The sequence below is a fragment of the Podarcis pityusensis genome, assembly GCF_964106645.2.
Source record: "Podarcis pityusensis genome assembly, chromosome: 16".
Classification (NCBI taxonomy): Eukaryota; Metazoa; Chordata; class Lepidosauria; order Squamata; family Lacertidae; genus Podarcis; species Podarcis pityusensis.
The window spans coordinates 33083339-33100753 of NC_138041.1; the positions used below are offsets into that span (position 1 = coordinate 33083339).

Consider the following 17415-nt stretch of genomic DNA (forward strand, 5'->3'; position numbering starts at 1 on the left):
AACAGTTTCAGGTTAAGAATGGACCTCCAGAATGAATTAAGTTCTTAACCCGAGGTACCACTGTACATTAAAAACTTCCAGATACAGGGCAGCCTTCATATGTCTTCTAAAAGTTGTGTAGTTCTTTATCTCCTTGACTTCTGATGGGAGGGCGTTCCACAGGGAGGCCGCCACTGCCAAGAAGGCCCTCTTCAGCTGTAAGTGCCAGTTCTGCAGATTGAAGCAGTCCAGTATGCAAATGTGGGGTAGGGACATAAGGGTGCCTTAAATGAATAGCATGGATGTGGCTTAAGGGCTCTTTAACTATACTAATTTTTTATGGGGTTTTCTCCATGATTGCCTTGCACATGCATTGATAAACTAACTTACACCACAGTGTCACATTTTTCATGCATCTCTTCTTTGACCAGTATGGCAAACTGTGTTTAACGCTGACACCATTTAAGGACTTCCTTCATTAAGTGGCTTTCAAAATCCTCCAAAGGAGATCCTTCCACTATCCTCCAAAGGAGATGTCCTTCCTCCCCTGTCATCATAATAACAATCGGTAAACGTCTTAATGCAGCCCAAGGAATGCGACACTGCTAAACTATTCTCCATAGGCAAGACTGAAAAGAATACTTAATTAATTTCTAATAATAATCCCCCCCAGAAAAACACCTTTGGGGATTTCCCAAGCACAGCTGAAAGTTTAAATAAAGTGCCTTATTAAGTGGGGGGAGAAAAAGTTAAATAAAGCACGTTCGACAAGTCTTTCTGGAGAGATCACTCCAGCTGCAGGTAGCCAGGAAGAAAAAGGCAACATGTCAAAATCTGAGCAGATTGTTGTTGTTTAGTCGTTTAGTCGTGTCCGACCCTTCATGAACCCATGGACCAGAGCAAGCCAGGCACTCCTGTCCTCCACTGCCTCCCACAGTTTGGTCAAATTCATGCTGGTAGCTTCGAGAACACTGTCCAACCATCTCGTCCTCTGTCGTCCCCTTCTCCTTGTGCCCTCCATCTTTCCCAACATCAGGGTCTTTTCCAGGAAGTCTTCTCTTCTCATGAGGTGGCCAAAGTATTGGAGCCTCAGCTTCACGATCTGTCCTTCCAGTGAGCACTCAGGGCTGATTTCCTTAAGAATGGATAGGTTTGATCTTCTTGCAGTCCATGGGACTCTCAAGAGTCTCCTCCAGCACCATAATTCAAAAGCATCAATTCTTCGGCGATCAGCCTTCTTTATGGTCCAGCTCTCACTTCCATACATCACTACTGGGAAAACCATAGCTTTAACTATACGGACCTTTGTTGGCAAGGTGATGTCTCTACTTTTTAAGATGCTGTCTGAGCAGATAGCATGCTTAAATTGCAAGGCAGCCCAGCTAGCATGGCTGTTGCAGGCTACAACTTCCATCAGCCTTAGCATCACACCATGATGCTGGCTGGGGCTGATTGGAGTTGTATTAGGGTTGCCATACGTCTGAATTTTCACTTTTTGAAATCTGGCAGCCCTGGTTGTAGTCCACAATATCTGGAGGACTCCAGGTTGGTGAACATTGCTGTCAAGGCTAGTGGAGGATTAAATTCAGGGGCTGACATTGCTGTGCATTTGCCAAGGCCCATGTTTCAGCACAAGGATGCCAAATGGAATAAAATATGGAGGGGGGTTAAGCCCTGCCCCACATAATCACAAGACGCAGCACACATGCACAGCATTTGAATTACAATCCCTATAAACTTTGGATGGGGCTGGCCCCTCAAATATTTTAGGGGGGTGTCAAAGGGACCTCAGCCCATAGAAGAGGCATAGGCAACCTTCGGCCCTCCAGATGTTTTGGCCTACAACTCCCATGATCCCTAGCTAACAGGACCAGTGGTCAGAGATGGTGGGAATTGTAGTCCAAAACATCTGGAGGGCCGAAGGTTGCCTATGCCTGCCACAGAAGTTGGCTCCTATGCACAAGCAGAGGATTCCCTGCTGATCTCTGATCTCTTTGGCCATCCTTCTATTTGCTTTGGCTCAGGGACAGGGAAACCCAGCCAGATGGGCAGGGTATAAATAATATAGTAGTAGTAGTAGCAGTAGTAGTAGTAGCAGTAGTTTTAACCACAGGCCCTGGGACAGAATACAGCCCAATGGGCCTCTAAGTCTGCCTGTTGGAACTCTAGCAAAAGAATATTTCAACCCCCCCACAGGCCACAGCCCTCAGCAGTCCTGCTCCCCATAGTGTTTTTGTCTGGCTGGGAGGTGCCATTGAACTCCAATAACTCCTCTTACTTGTCTGGACTGAGGATAAAGAGGGGTGGTTGGTTTAGAAATTACCCTGCTGCAAGGTGCCTTTGTTGCCCTGCACATTTTTGTCTCTAGTTTCACCCACCACTGGCATGTGGCCCCATCCGGAAAGGAATGTGGCTCTTGCACTAAAGCAGGCATGTCCAAAGTCCGTTTTGGGGGCCTAATCCAGCCCGCTGGTCAGTTTAATCTGGCCCCTGTGGCAGTTTATTCCCTTGGGTAAAATCCTAAAAAAAAACCTTAAGAACCTCAATCCCAAAAGAAGTTCAACAACTGCAACCCTAAAAAAGCTGAACAACTTCAATCCTAAAGAAAGGTCAACAACTTTGGTCGGCCCTTTGGTCGGCCCCCACGACACTTCACCTCATCAAATCTGGCCCTCTTTGAAAAAAATTTGGACACCACTGCACTAAAGCATACCCTGCTTTAGCTCCTGCCTACTCCAAGTTTGCAAGCAGTGACAAGCAGCAATGAGACGAGGAAGCAGCTTCCATTTGCCTGGGCTGATCCAGCCCAGAGAGCACTTAATGGGCAATGGTGAGCGTGGCAAGGATATGTGCCTTAGGAAGAAAGGAAACTACCTTATTCTGAGTGTGGCCATTGGCATGTCTAGGTCAGTACTGTCCACACTAGCAGGCATCAGTTCCCCAAGGTCCTAGGCAGGGGATATTCCCAGACGTACCTGGAGCCGGCGGGGATTTGAACCTGGGACCTCTTGCATGCAGGGCAAATGCTCTACTGCTGAGCTATGGCTCTTCCTCAAATGCAACCTATTTGCAAAGGAGGCCCACTTTACCTAGGAGTCCACAGAAAACTGAAGCTGGCACAGGGCTTACTTGCAGCCACCCCAGGCACTGGCTGTCAGCTTTCATCTGCACTATACATTTGAAGCAAAAGGGAAGCGGGTGGCACTGTGGTCTAAACCACAGAGCCTAGGGCTTGCTGATCAGAAGGTCGGTGGTTCGAATCCCCGCGATGGGGTAAGCTCCCATTGCTCCCTGCTCCTGTCAACCTAGCAGTTTGAAAGCACATCAAAGTGCAAGTAGATAAATAGGTAAACTGCTCCAGCGGGAAGGTAAACAGCGTTTCTGTGCACTGCTCTGGTTTGCCAGAAGCGACTTAGGCATGCTGGCTACATGACCTGAAATCTGTGGAAAAACGCTGGCTCCCTTGGCCTATAGAGTGAGATGAGCGCCACAACCCCAGAGTCGTCCACGACTGCACCTAATGGTCAGGGGTAAGGTAAAGGTAAAGGGACCCCTGACCATTAGTTCCAGTCGTGACCGACTCTGGGGTTGCGGGGCTCATCTCGCTTTATTGGCCGAGGGAGCCGGCGTTCAGCTTCCGGGTCATGTGGCCAGCATGACTAAGCCGCTTCTGGCGAACCAGAGCAGCAAATGGAAATGCCATTTACCTTCCCACCAGAGTGGTACCTATTTATCTACTTGCACTTTGACATGCTTTCGAACTGCTAGGTTGGCAGGAGAATGGTCAGGGGTATCTTTACCTTTATACATTTAAAGCAGTGTCCTAACACTTTGAACAGCCATGGCTTTCCCCAAAGAACCTTGGGAATTGTAGTTGGCTAAGGTTGCTGAGGGACGCGGGTGGCGCTGTGGGTTAAACCACAGAGCCTAGAACTTGCCGATCAGAAGGTTGGCAGTTCGAATCCCCGCAACGGGGTGAGCTCCTGTTGCTTGGTCCCTGCTCCTGCCAACCTAGCAGTTCAAAAGCACATCAAAGTGCAAGTAGATAAATAGGTAAACTGCTCCAGCGGGAAGGTAACAGTGTTTCTGTGTACTGCTCTGGTTTGCCAAAAGCGGCTTAGTCATGCTGGCCACATGACCCAAAAACTGTCTGTGGACAAACGCCGTCTCCCTTGGCCTATAGAGTGAGATGAGCGCCGCAACCCCAGAGTCGTCTGCGACTGGACCGAATGGTCAGGGGTAAGGTAAAGGTAAAGGGACCCCTGACCATTAGGTCCAGTCGTGACCGACTCTGGGGTTGCGACGCTCAACTCGCTTTATTGGCCGAGGGAGCCGGCGTACAGCTTCCGGGTCATTTGGCCAGCATGACTAAGCCACTTCTGGCAAACCAGAGCAGTGCACGGAAACGCTGTTTACCTTCCCTCCAGAGTGATACCTATTTATCTACTTGCACTTTGACGTGCTTTCGAACTGCTAGGTTGGCAGGAGAATGGTCAGGGGTACCTTTACCTTTATACATTTAAAGCAGTGTCCTAACACTTTGAACAGCCATGGCTTTCCCCAAAGAACCTTGGGAACTGTAGCTGGCTAAGCTTGCTGAGAGTGCTTAGGAAATCCCTATTCCCTTCATAGAGCTACATTTCCTAGAGTTCCTAGAGGTTGTTAAACCCCTCTGGGAACTGTGGTTCTGTGAGGGGAATGGTGTGTGTGTGTGTGTGTGTGTGTGTGTGTGTGTCCTAACAAACGCTCAGCACCCTTAATAAACCACCGCTCCCAGGATTCTTAGGGGGAAGCCATGACTGTTTCAAATGTTAGGACACTGCTTTAAGTGTATAGCGCAGATGGCACTGAGGTGTTGCCCTTGTATAATCCATCAGGGAAGAGGATGGAGTGGGGAAAGCTGGAATTAGTTGGCTCTTCCTGTCTGTCATTGGTTCCAGCTCCACCTTCCTGTGGCTTCCCTGCTTTCTCCCCTACCAGTCCTAATGAGCACCAGCCGCCACTGGTTGCGAGGAGGCAACACAATGACACCTGTCTAATTCTTGAGGAGTCCTTCCCTTCTAACTGGTTCTAACCCATTTCCTCAGCTGCATCCATCAGAGGTGGGTCACTGTAACCCAGTAGTTAGCTTACAAGATGCAAAAGCTGGCCTTGACACAGGTGGAGCTTTGCTTCTCAGTGTCCCATGATTAATTCAGAAGTCCTTCTAGATATGTACCATTAGCTCTGAGCTAATTTTGATGCCACCCCAACAGTTTCTCTCTCTCTTGCTCTCTTTCCCCGTTAGATACATTATTGATTCCCCTTTGTTTAGCCCTAGCCTAGTTTTCTAATTAAGCAGCAAGTTTAATTATACCACAAACGTATGTGGCGTAGATCCTGATTATTAACCGCAGCCCTTGGGATAACAGAATGAGCAAACTGAAATTAAATAGAACTGTAAAAATTAGTGACCTTATCTCTATATCTGTAAGCCTCTGCTACATTCAAATGCTCCAGAGCCCTGCACCTTGCTGCCTCGTTGAAACGCTGCCGTCACATCTATGAATTGTTTGAGCAAATGCTGGTGGCTGTCAGCTCTAATGAGTGTAGGTTTAAGGATATGTCAGGTTCAAGCTGCCGGGGAAAGCCAAGGAGCACTGAAATAGTTCATCATGTCGTTCTCTCTAAAAATATGCTACCATTTCTCCTGCCCCTGCTCAAGAAAGCATGGCAGCTGAAATGGGGGTGTCGGGACTTGCTTGCTTGGACTCCCAGTGCAAACCCAGGCAGGGCCAGCCCTACCATCAGGCAGAGTGAGGCGACTGCCTCAGGTTTTAGCTCCTTGACCATACCCTTCTGTTGGAGAAGAGAGCTGTGTCTCATGCACCACCTATTCCACCTTTATAACTAGTCTGCTGGTCTCCCTCAGGGGCAGTATAGTGCCCCAGTGCTAGTACTGAAGTAGTATTCTGCAGCCAGTCCAGTCTATGTGGAATGGGTGAGATTTTGTCCTTTGCCTCAAGCTGCAAAATGTCTTGGGCTGAGCAATAGCCCCAGGTGACCAAATACCAGGGCTCCCCCCCCCAAATAGGGTGACCCACTTCCTCATTGCCAAAAAGGTAAAGGGTAAAGGGACCCCTGACCGTTAGGTCCAGTCTTGGCCAACTCTGGGGTTGCAGCACTCATCTCGCTTTATTGGCCGAGGGAGCCGGTGTACAGCTTCTGGGTCATGTGGCCAGCATGACTAAGCCGCTTCTGGCGAACCAGAGCAGGGCACAGAAACGCCATTTACCTTCCCGCCAGAGCGGTACCTATTTATCTACTTGCACTTTGACATGCTTTCGAACTGCTAGGTTGGCAGGAGCAGGGACCGAGCAATGGGAGCTCACCCCGTTGCAGGGATTCGAACCACCAACCTTCTGATTGGCAAGTCCTAGGCTCTGTGGTTTAACCCACAGTGCCACCCGCGTGCCAAAAAGGAGAAGACGACAAATGTGGATAGAACTTGCATATACTAATACACACAGAGAGACACACACAGAGAGACATATAAAATTAAGAATATAGAAAGTTGCCTCATATCGAGCAAGACTTTTGTTCCAGCTAGCTTGTTCCAGTCCGTGTCGACTCAAAGCAGCTCTCCAGGATTTCAGACAAAGGTCTCTCCCAGTCCTACCTGGAGATGTCATGGGTTGAACCTAGGAACTTCTGCATGCAAAGCAGATGCTTTTCCATTGAAAGGTCTGGATATATGCCACTGTTGCATTTTCACATGGAAATTATCAATATGTTTCACCTGCCCTGTTGAAGCACAGCCAGGATGGTGGATAGTCACTCAGAAATGTAGTTAATAATAATTTTAAAAAGCCTTATCAGGAGACACTGGGGCTGGGAGCAGCAACCTTAACAGGTGAGACCTTTAAAGGCCTTAGTCCCTCCTTCCCTCTTTTAATATTTCAGGAGATGGTGTCTCACAAAAGCATGGTGGGGAAAGATAACTCCTCCTCTCTCCCACCCTCCGAGCCTCTATACCAGGGGTAGACAACCTAAGGCCCATGGGCCACAAGTGGCCCACGGGGGTCGTTTAACTGGCTCACAAGCCGCCCCCAAACTGAGCCACCCTCTCTGCGAGTCCCTGCGCGCTGCGTTGAACTGGCACAGCGCGGTGTGGGGACTTGCTTCCGTGGTGCTAGAAATCGCATCAGCGCATGCTCAGATGCTGAAAATCATGTCTGCGCAGACACCGGAAATCGCAGCTGAGTGCGCTCATGTGCACACGCGATCCGGCCCGCAGAGGGATCTCCGCTGGAGTGAACCGGCCCAGGCGAGGTAAACCTTGCCGACCCCTGCTCTATACCTCCAGGCAAAGTTGCCCTGCATGCAGGGAGTGATTGGAATAAGACTTGCATTATCTGGGGGAATTCTACTTGTGGCACTGTACCCTGCAGAATATCATAGGACAGCGGCTCAGAAAAAGGCATTTTCTGCAGCCTCAGACATCTTGTGAAGACTTCCCTTTCTGTCCAGGCTTTCCTTGACCCATAAGACTGCACCCTGTTTTACATGTTTGAAATTCTGTTTCGTTCGTTCTTATACGCTTTTGTGTCATTTTTATATTGCCATGTTGGTGGTTTCTAGATTTCTAGGATTTTTGTTTTATGACATATTGTTTGTTTTTAGACAGTTGCACCCCATGCTTTTGTTCTGGGGGGGGGGGGCACAGCGATACACATACTTCTAAACATTTTGTCAATCTAAGTTTGGCCTCATTTAGGGGCAGTATTTCAATATGAGTAGGAAAATGAGAGTACCCCTAAACATTTTTTAAGAAAAAAGCACTGGTTGCACAGATTAGAGATTTTTGAAATATTAAGTAGCATATAGGTGCTTTTAAAAAATAAGTAAAATAAAACAAGTGAAATAGAAGGTGCATTTATTTCAGTTTTTCTTTCAAAACAAGCTTTGATTAGTAACGGGCACAAAATTTTCTACACACACAACACACCATAGCCTAGCAGGCTACTAGTTTTGTTTTACTTAACTTGCAAGTGCCATAGGCAGAAAGGTATGGAGAGGTCTTGTCAGCCATAAGCATTCATTCCAACTTGAGATGAGCCAGTTGCATCACATGCATTTGATAACAGAAAGCAAGAGGCTACCTGTGGTCGATTTTCATGCTGCAGAAGCCTTTCAGCCAATAAAATGTTATTTTAAAAAGGAAAGCCAAATCAACAAATGTATAAGGCTATATTAAACTGACAGCTGTCCTAGGAAATTTGCACAGCCAAGAGTTAGCTTGCAAATTCTAGTGTGCAAATTCTTTGAGAGTCTACCACTTCATCAGCGTTAAGTTGATGATGTTAATTGTATATGAAAGCATAAATTTAAAAAGAAAAAAACTAAGTGAAAGACCAGGGGGTAGGAAATGACAGAAGGGTGCAATCCCATAATGATTTGAATGATTGGCTATGAAATCTTGATAAACAATGATAAATTCCTTGAGAATGTAGCAGGGTAGCAATGAGAAGAGAAGAAATAGTCATTCTCTTCTCATGGAGTAATCAGGTGATAAGACTTCCTGGGACTAAACCATTTCATGGAGGATGCCAGGTTGGCAACCATGATTTAGGGCCTCTTTCCCCAACTGGATGTCCTCCAGATGTTTTGGAGTAGAGCAACCATCACATGTGATTTTTGGCCATGCCGATTAGGGATGATGGGACATGGAGCCCAAATCATCTGGAGAGCATCAGGTTGGGGAAGCTTGGTTGGGAGTGTTGGGCTAGGGACTAAGAAGACCCATTTTAAGGGCCAACCCAGCTATGAAGTTTGGGTGAGTCATATTCTCTTAGCCTAGCTAAACTCACAGAGGTGTTATGAGGATAGAAATAGGTATGGTGTCCTCCTGAGCTCCCTGGAGGAAGGATGGAGTAAAAATGGATGATACAATCTTGATTCTGAGCCATTGATCGCTTCCTGGGTACCGCAAAAATGGTGGTATTTTATAGCTCAGCTTATTGTGGTTCTTTCGTGAACATTTCTGACTGTTGTCCCCTATCAGTTCCAGAAAGAGAAAAGACTCTCCTGTAAATTTTGAAACTGTCATGTTATTGTTATGCTCCACTGTGCCACATCAAAGGATGATCAAGGTAATAGGATGTGGCTGGCTATGAATTCCATTTCCATCCCCTCTGTAATTTTTCGATAAGTACATCCCTATTAGGCTAAATTCCTTAGCCCATCCTCACCTTCAAAATGTTTCCTTTAATCGTCACAGGATTTGCTTCAACCTGCCACAAGTCAGCTAGCTGCCTTTCTCTCTTTGGCTGTTATTTTATGTCACCTTCAGTTTTGATATAAGTTGTTGCTGCTGCTTTTACTACTGTTAGTGCTATTGCTACAAAAGGGGCTTCATGGGTAACATAAGAAATGCCCTGCTGGATCAGATCAATCTAGCTATGTAGCCCAGTACCCTGCTTTCCAGTGTGACCAATCGGATGCCTCCAGGAAGCTCACAAGCAGGGCAGAAGACAACAGGCCTCTCTTGCAACCACCACTGAACTGAAGGCTCCATTTAGTCATTATTGTTAATAGCAATAAAAAGACCTATTTTTTCTGTGAATTTGTGATTACCAAACATTAATTGTGCAGGTGACAAATAGAATAGCATAGATGTGTTGAATAGCATAGATGACAGAATGGACCTTTTTTGGGACCCTATAGCTTAAAGCAATAGGACTAAGCAACAGTACCAACTAGTACCACTATCTGTTAAGGACTCTGCAGGTAGGAGAGGAGGGGACAGAACTCACTGGTAGAGCATCTGCTTTGCATGGAGAAGGCCCTAGATTCACTCTCTGGCATCTCTAGGTAGGGTTAGGAGATCTGTGTTAAATCCCAGAGATCCACTGTCAATATAGAAAAACTGGAATATGTGCAGAGGAGGGCAACCAATAAGATAAAGGGTCTGGGAACCAAGTTTTATGAGGCCTGGTTGAGGGACATGGGTATGTTTAGCCTGGAGAAGAGAACATGTATAGAATGCTGACGCTGTCCTGACCCAGGATGTTGTTCTTCATCAGGCTGATAGTAAGGCCAAACTCCATGTAGGCTTGAGTAAAATGGTTGATTAGACTCTGTAGAGCCTTACTTGGTGTGTGCTGACAAGGCTGTGTCATCTGCAAGCAACATCTCATGGATAAGGACCAACCAAACTTTGGTCTTGGTGTGGAGACATGCCAGGTTGAACAGACCTCTGTCACTCCTTGAATGGGTGTACACACCATCTTCAGCTGAGCTGAAGGCATATGAGAGCACAAGAGTGAAACATATACCAAAGAGAGTAGGGACAAGAACATAGCCCTGCTTCATGCTGCTCTTTATAAGGATGGGCACACTTGATGGTGTCATACATGTTTTCATGGAAGGACGTGATCATTTTGTGGAGCTTAGGAGGCCATCCCATCATACTGAGCAGAGTGAAGAGTCCGTTTTGGCTGATGAGGTCAAAGGCTTTTGCCAGGTCAGCGTACAAGGGGCATCTCTGCTCTTGGCATTTCTCCTGCAGCTGATGCAGTGAGAAGATCATGTTCGCTGAGCTCTAAAGCCACATTGTGAGTTGGGATAGACCCTGTCAGCAAGTGACTGTAATCTGTTGAGAACTACATAGGCTTTCCCCACAGTACTCAGCAGGGAGATTCCATGGTAGTTGTCCCAGTCATGACCAGTGGTCGGCAACCCTTTTCAGCCGTGGGCTGGTCCACCATCCCTCAGACCATGTGGTGGGCCGGACTATATTTTTTTTTGGGGGGGGGGGAATGAATTCCTATGCCCCACAAATAACCCAGAGATGCATTGTAAATAAAAGGACACATTCTACTCATGTAAAAACACACTGATTCCCGGACCATCCACAGGCTGGACTGAGAAGGCGATTGGGCCGCATCCAGCCCCTGGGCCTTAGGTTGTCTACCCCTGGTCATAGAATCATAGAATCATAGAATCATAGAGTTGGAAGAGACCACAAGGGCCATCGAGTCCAACCCCCTGCCAAGCAGGAAACACCATCAGAGCACTCCTGACATATGGTTGTCAAGCCTCTGCTTAAAGACCTCCAAAGAAGGAGACTCCACCACACTCCTTGGCAGCAAATTCCACTGTCGAACAGCTCTTACTGTCAGGAAGTTCTTCCTAATGTTTAGGTGGAATCTTCTTTCTTGTAGTTTGGATCCATTGCTCCGTGTCCGCTTCTCTGGAGCAGCAGAAAACAACTTTTCTCCCTCCTCTATGTGACATCCTTTTATATATTTGAACATGGCTATCATATCACCCCTTAACCTCCTCTTCTCCAGGCTAAACATGCCCAGCTCCCTTAGCCGTTCCTCATAAGGCATCGTTTCCAGGCCTTTGACCATTTTGGTTGCCCTCCTCTGGACATGTTCAAGTTTGTCAGTGTCCTTCTTGAACTGTGGTGCCCAGAACTGGACACAGTACTGGACACAGAACTGGTCATGACTGTCACCTTTGTTCTTGTAGACGATCACAATGCTGGTGTTACACATGTCTTGTGGCATGAATCCTTGTTGCCAACACTGCAAGAGGAGGCTGTGGAGGTGTGACATGAGGGAGGAATTGAATCCAGCTTTCAGCACTTCTTTTGGGATTCCATCCTGTCTTGAGTTGATGGCATTCTTCAGCTCGTCAAGGGAGGGAGGGAGATGCAGTTATTAAAAGAGTAGCGAATAAAGATGGGTATGAAATATTTGTCATATTTAACCCTTATTCAGGGGAGTTTTATTTACCTAACTTACGAAGGAAACATTCACAATAAGCTTTTGAACCATTCATACTTTGGCTCCTCCTGCAGAGGCATAGGTAGCCATCAGGTTTAACCACCTAATTGTAGTCTACAGATAGCTGACTCCCCCCAGATGCTACAGGCAGTGTGCTGCAAACTTCTGACTACCACGTAGCTCCCTGTCATCAGAATTCACCTCAGGCCTTGCTGTAATTGACTGATGGGAGACTGTATTTCAGAACATCTTCTATTTTTCGGGAAAGCTGGATGAAGTTCATACATCATCATAATCTATTCTTGGTCTGCCTTGTTATGAAGGGCATTACTGGACAACACTAATGGCCAGAGAATGGCTTTTTAATTTTCTCAGGTAACAGAGATGAAATTTAAAATGCAAATGTTATTTTAAGTGCCTGCTATAATTATCGGCTGGGAAATGGCTCTTTATATTAGTCTTAAAAATGCCTGCATGCATGAAGGCGTTTGCTATTGTACCCTGCAGCTTCAATTAGCTTTAATTTATGCCAAGGTAGCAAGCAAGCATGCCCTTAGAGATCCTGTCCCACAAACTACTGAAAAGAGTCCTTGGCTATATAAAAAAATAACAATGAAGGAGCTACTTAAGAGATCAAGTAGGACTCTTTGTTGCCATTGGGGACATGTAAGACGCCCTCTCCTAACTGGTCAGTTGTTTAGCATGCAGTGGGTGAAATTCTATCAGCTTGATTCAGAGTAAGATGGGTATATTTACAATTAGGGATGGATCAGCATATATATTATTTATCGTTTATTAGTTTATATATAGCTTACACGCCAAATGTCTTCTAAATGGCTTACTGATATAAAATTATAGAATCGCAGCATTGGAAGGAAACCTGGGAGTCATCTAGTCCAACTTCCAACAATGCAGGAATCTTAGTTAAATCATCCAGGCCAGATGACCATCCAGCCTCTGCTTAAAAACCCCCAAGGAAGGAGAGTCCACAACCTTCTGAGGGAGACCATTCCATGGTTGAACAGCTTTTACTGTCAGAAAGTTCTTACCGATGTTCAGTGAGAATCTCCTTTCTTGAATCCATTGGTTTGATGTTTGACGATGGCTATCATATCTCCTCCCAGTCTCCTATTTTCCAGGCTAAACATATCCAACTCCCTCAACTGTTGAATTATAAAATTATAAAATCCATCCATGTTTAAAACAGAAATAAAATGATCCTATCAAAGCACTACAAAGACATACATAATTAAAATATGCAATACAATAAGTATACCAATTAAAACAAGGAACAATTAAAGGAGGAAAGTCAGGGAGTGCTTGCCTGAATTCAGGGAGTGCTGGTGTGTGTCCAGGGCAACTGTCTACCAGCACCGTCTGGTATGCCGGCTGAGACCCTACCTGCCCACACACTGTCTTGCCAGAGTGGTACATGCTCTAGTTATCTCCTACTTGGACTACTGCAATGCGCTCTACGTGGGTCTACATTTGAAGGTGACTTGGAAACTGCAACTAATCCAGAATACAGCAGCTGTGGATGGACCTGGGACCTTCTGCATACAAATCGCATACTGTAGCAGTGGGCAATGACTCTTCTCAGAAGGTTCACAACCATCAAGGACTGGCTGATTGAGAAGGAGGCTCAGACAATAAAATGCTTCCATACCCTGTTAAAGCATCTGGTTTGGACCATCTGGCCCAATAAATGCATTGGAAAGCCTACAAAAATGTATGTTTTTTGGGGGGGTGATACATGTGCAATGCATACAAAATGCATATAAAACATGTATAATTTAAATGCAATTTTGAATGCGATCTCTTTTTAAAAGGAGGTGATGGAGGAGGGAAAAAACCAAGATGCAGTCGACTTAAGACTGATCACATGTGAAATTGACACTGACTGGAAATAGACTGAGCCACCCATCCCTTCTCAGTCTGCAATGCAGAGAAGCATTATGAGTTGGACAAATTTGTAGACTGAACCAGATAATTGCAAACCTAGGCATTGTCGCTAGAGATAAGTGTTCAGAGGAGATTGTTAACAACCAAATGGACTCTGTAGTAGTCAATGCATTTGTGAAATAATCAGGAGCTGTCAGAGTCTATCTGGCTTTATCTCAGCTCTTGGGCTGTGGGGGGGGTGTGTGTAAAAAGACGGCTAAGTCCAGTCAAAGGCGACTATGGGGTTGCGGCACTCATCTGTGTATACTGTGACCATGTCTATAGGAATGGCTCTTAATATTTATTTATCTCTTCTTATTATTTATTAAATTTATATACAGTGGTACCTCAGGTTAAGAACTTAATTCGTTCTGGAGGTTCGTTTTTAACCTGAAACTGTTCTTAACCTGAGGGACCACTTTAGCTAATGGGGCCTCCCGCTGTCGCCACGCGATTTCTGTTCTCATCCTGAAGCAAAGTTCTTAACCTGAGGTACTATTTCTGGGTTAGCGGAGTCTGTAACCTGAAGTGTCTGTAACCTGAAGCATCTGTAACCCGAGGTACCAGTGTACTGCCTTTCTCCTGATGATCACAGGATGGTTTGCACCCCCCTTTTTAGGCCTTAGAGGCTCGCAGCAAGATTGCTTGCTGTAGATTCTCATTATAAAGACTACAGTCAGGTCTAGCATCAAGAACAGACATAACACAATGCAACTGTGAATCTAGCATAGTACCACACATCCATATACATAGTTTAGATGGCAACAATCAGGCCATGGTGGGGAAGTAAGGGTGACCCATTTGATACACTGCTTGGGGTTGTGGGTTTGGTTTGGTTTTCCATCTTGAAAGCAGCACGGTGTCCAAATTGTCTCCTACATTTTCCATTGCTTGGTGAGAAAAGAACTTGCATGAGAAGATAGTCAGACAAAATTTTGGTGACATTCTCATGAGTGGCGTGAAGGCTCATGTTGTTCCCAGCTCTTTTTGGTAAACAAAAGAAATGAGGTGCCAGTACTCATGTCTTGATAAAAGTGTCATGGATGCCAGCACAAAATGACTGCCATGGGAAGCAAAAATATACCACCACCACCCACACACAAGAGCACTGGTTGTGCCTTACTTTCAGGGTAGCTAAGAGGTGTTTTTCAGTCACCTTTATTTCATACTACAAAACATCTCTCTGGTGGTCTGTGTTCTGCAGACTTTATAGATTCTTGCCCTTCCATGAAACCTCACCATATCCTCAGCTGGGTATTCCTTTAAGTACAAGATGGTGGAAATCTGTTCATTGCTGCCTCCGCATGTAACATATTTTTACTTTTTAACAAATCAACAAAGCTAGGAGGAAGAACTTCCCTTAAAAACAAGACGAGTGAGCACACTGATCTCATGCACTGGGAAGCCAGACTCCTTTGTTTCCCAGGCTTCAGTTAGAACTCAGGGGAAGGTAGATAGCTCAAGCCATGGGGCTGCCAGATCAGGAAGTGCAAATAGCCAGGGGGGTATCAAAGTGGTGTTGAAATGATGAATGCAGGGGTTCCTAGCCCTTGGACCTCCATATGCAGTTGGAGTACAACTCCCACCATCTCTGAGCATTGGTTGGGGCTGCTGGAAGTTGGATTCTCAACAACATCTGGAAGGCTACAGTCAGGCCTTCCAAGTGTCCCTTTTTCCAGGGATACTCCTGGATTTACAGAAGCTGTCCTGGTTTCTGATTTGATCCTGGAATGTCCTGCTTTTCCTTAAGACATCCCTATTTTCATCAGATAAATGTTGGAGGGTATGCCACAGGTTAGACACCTTGGCTGAATAGAAATGGAAACGTACACACACCACCCAAAACCACCTCACAACCAGAAAGCAAGCTTTGCTTCACCCACTAAAATTCTGAATACATTCTAAAGGTCCATGAGAGTGTGAAGAAGAATCGAAGCCATTTCTGCAAGGAATACACCTTTTTTGAGAAATTGGAAGATAGGTTTCAGCACTGCGGTACTTGAAACCACCAATTGCTGATACCAAATTTAAAAGCAGACTGTGGCGTGTTTACATTCAGCAAGGCATCTCTCTGCTGGCCAGCTTAAGACAACGCCAATATGCTGCAATTTTAACTACTACAACTGGTTTGAAGGTGCTCTCTTTCGAATCTTAGCTATACTTCAAAGATAGCAGCCCTAACTCACAATTTTAAGAAATACCTTCCAGTTGTGATTTGCCACTCAGATCCTACCCGGGTCACTGATTTCAAGCTTCTTCTATGCATTAGGAAAAGAAAAAAGAAATGCTTCTTTCAAAAGTTATCTGTTGGTTCACACATGGTTTTGAATTTCTGTTTGGGGACCATAATGTGGGAGCAGGCAGGCAGCAGCACGTTGTCTTTAAAAAAGTGTAAATTTAATTGATGTAGTGAAAACAGTTCGGAAACTTCAGCTGCTGTAGAATATGGTGGCCAGGTTGCTCACTAGGTTAGACTGTTTGAGCATATTACACTGATCCTGGTCCGACTGCACTGGCTGCCAATTAGTTTCTGGGCCGAATTCAAAGTGCTGGTTTTGACCTGTAAAGCCTTAAACAACTCAGGACCACAATACCTCAAGGACCACGTCTCGCCATATGAACTGACCCAGACCCTGCAATCCATGTGTCTCCTCCAAGGTAGGTCTGGAGGGTGACACACAATAATTCTTTTCTACAGTCCACTAAGAGCTAGAGGTCAGAGCTACTGGAATATGGAGAAGCACACGTCAGCACCAGTTGTTTCAGCAAACACTAGAGTGAATCCCTTAAGTTGGTCCTGGAAGCCAACTGGAAGCCAATGCAGCTGTTTCAAAACAGGTGTTCATAGAATTGTAGAGTTGGAAGGGAACAAAAGACACATCTAGTCCAAGCAATGCAGGAATCACAGCTTAAAGGGTTCTAAGAGTTCTAAATGTCCAGCTTTTCCTAACCTTTTACCCTACATATGTTTTGGACTACTGTTGGCCATGCTGATACAAATTCTACACCAACAACTTCTGAAAAGCACATCTACAGTACAACTAGGTGGTTTGCTATGCATTGGTTTCCTTTCCTATAAGACTTGGCCTCAGCTTTCCTTGAACTATTCAGCTTAGCAAGAGGGAGCAACCTGAGGAGTAAATTATACATAACTCCTGAACATCAAGGCACCTAAAATATTAATTTCTTCACACTGTAACAGCATCAGCTGAACAAGCAAAGACTAGGGGGTAATTTTGCTCAGTCCACTTTCTTGTTTGTTTAGTTCTGTCGACGACAGGTAAGGCTTTTGTTCTCCCCTGAAAGCTCCAGTAACCCACTTGCAAAAGCTGGAAATTTATCTGGAGCTAGTGGAGGCTGGTCAAGCAGGCCCAATGGGGCACTGCCCTGCAAACCTCAGTCTGCGAGAAATGGTGAGAGGATGCAGTGCCTGCAAAGGAGGAGTGGCAGATGAAACTGATGGCGTATGTAGAATTAGCAAGTTTGATGAGTAAAATGAGAGAACAAGAAGTGACAACATTTAAAGATGATTGGAAATTATTTGTAGATTATTTTTTAAAAAACACCAATTTGTAAGAATGTTAAAACGCTAGCTGGTTTGGAGTAAGCTTAGTAGTTTAAAATTGTAATGAGGAAAATTTGGAGGGAAGAATGATTAGGAAAAGCAGAATACGCAATTTGAGGAAACTATGGAAGGTTGGAAGGGAAGTTGAGCACAAGA

The 17415-nt window shown here is 45.4% G+C and overlaps 1 protein-coding gene across 1 annotated transcript in view; it reads left to right on the top strand.

Moving 5' to 3' along the window:
- GALNT9 (polypeptide N-acetylgalactosaminyltransferase 9) overlaps window positions 1-17415 on the top strand; it is a 180975-nt gene that overhangs the window by 48515 nt on the left and 115045 nt on the right. The window lies entirely within an intron of this gene.